General features: G+C 45.8%; 2 non-coding genes and 1 pseudogene across 2 annotated transcripts; all 3 read left to right on the top strand.

The window, feature by feature from the left end:
- Positions 1-82: 82 nt before the first annotated feature.
- On the top strand, positions 83-273 carry LOC129114640 (U2 spliceosomal RNA). The gene has a single exon (XR_008532610.1). It is a non-coding gene; the product is annotated as a U2 spliceosomal RNA (small nuclear RNA).
- Positions 274-686: 413 nt separating this feature from the next.
- Positions 687-801, top strand: LOC129114642 (U5 spliceosomal RNA). The gene has a single exon (XR_008532611.1). It is a non-coding gene; the product is annotated as a U5 spliceosomal RNA (small nuclear RNA).
- Positions 802-978: 177 nt separating this feature from the next.
- On the top strand, positions 979-1,187 carry LOC129114641 (U2 spliceosomal RNA; annotated as a pseudogene).
- The last annotated feature ends 54 nt before the right edge of the window (positions 1,188-1,241 follow it).

Genomic DNA, 1,241 nt, shown 5'->3' with positions numbered 1-1,241 from the left:
AATGCCCAATTGAAAGTACTGCACCATGACAAGCGACACGTGTGCCACGAGGTTGACACGGGCAGCAAACAGTTAGGGGATCATCGCTTCTCGGCCTTTTGGCTAAGATCAAGTGTAGTATCTGTTCTTATCAGTTTAATATCTGATATGTCCTCTATATGAGGATAACTTATTAAGCAGATTTTTAGCACTGGGAGATGAAAAAGGGGCTTGCTCCGTTCACTCCACGCATTGACCTGGTATTGCAGCATCGCCAGGAACGGTGCACCCTTCGAATGACTTGTGAACAACAAAACATCAAACTCTTTAATGCAAGACACGAGGCTGTGTATGTGAGTAAAGAAAAGCCCTGTTTACTCCTTAATTGTGCTCTTCCTGGAACCTCATTGTTCTCCCACTCTCAAATCACTATATCCATCAGCCGTGTCTGCTGGGGAAATTATTTCCAGCTCTGAATCAACAGCGAGGAAGGAAGGAAGATAAATACAGCTATTCAGTTTCGCCGATTTGATTGGAGGGAAATAAATTGAAGAATGTGGGAATATTGCCCTCTCGGAAGGAAATGTGGGCGGGAGTAGTGGAATGGGTGTGGCTTGGAATTTGGAACGCGCCCGTCGACTGAGGCTCACCGCGAGAGTTTTGGCTGGGACGACTGGTGTCTCTGGCTGCTCTCACCGGGGCGGTACTTACTTTGGTTTCTCTTCATAACGCACAAGTCTTTCGCCTTTTACTAAAGACTTCCGTGGAGAGGAACACCAATGAGTTGAACCTATTTTTGGCAGGCTTTGCCATTCGGCTGAGCCTTGTGTACTTGTCAAAAGAATAGAAGCTGATTTTAACAAGACAAGTGTGCTTGACCTTGTAGGGCCTGTGCGGTTGTGCTAAGCAGCATCCCCCAATGCCCAATTGAAAGTACTGCACCATGACAAGCGACACGTGTGCCACGAGGTTGACACGGGCAGCAAACAGTTGGGGATCATCGCTTCTCGGCCTTTTGGCTAAGATCAAGTGTAGTATCTGTTCTTATCAGTTTAATATCTGATATGTCCTCTATATGAGGATAACTTATTAAGCAGATTTTTAGCACTGGGAGATGAAAAAGGGCTTGTGTGCTCTTCCTGGAACCTCATTGTTCTCCCACTCTCAAATCACTATATCCATCAGCCGTGTCTGCTGGGGAAATTATTTCCAGCTCTGAATCAACAGCGAGGGAAAGGAAGATAAATACAGCTATTCAGTTT

Source organism: Anoplopoma fimbria, unplaced genomic scaffold (assembly GCF_027596085.1).
Source record: "Anoplopoma fimbria isolate UVic2021 breed Golden Eagle Sablefish unplaced genomic scaffold, Afim_UVic_2022 Un_contig_5344_pilon_pilon, whole genome shotgun sequence".
Lineage (NCBI taxonomy): Eukaryota > Metazoa > Chordata > Actinopteri > Perciformes > Anoplopomatidae > Anoplopoma > Anoplopoma fimbria.
The sequence above is the reverse complement of the archived record's forward strand: the minus strand, read 5'-3'. Positions and strand labels throughout refer to the sequence as shown.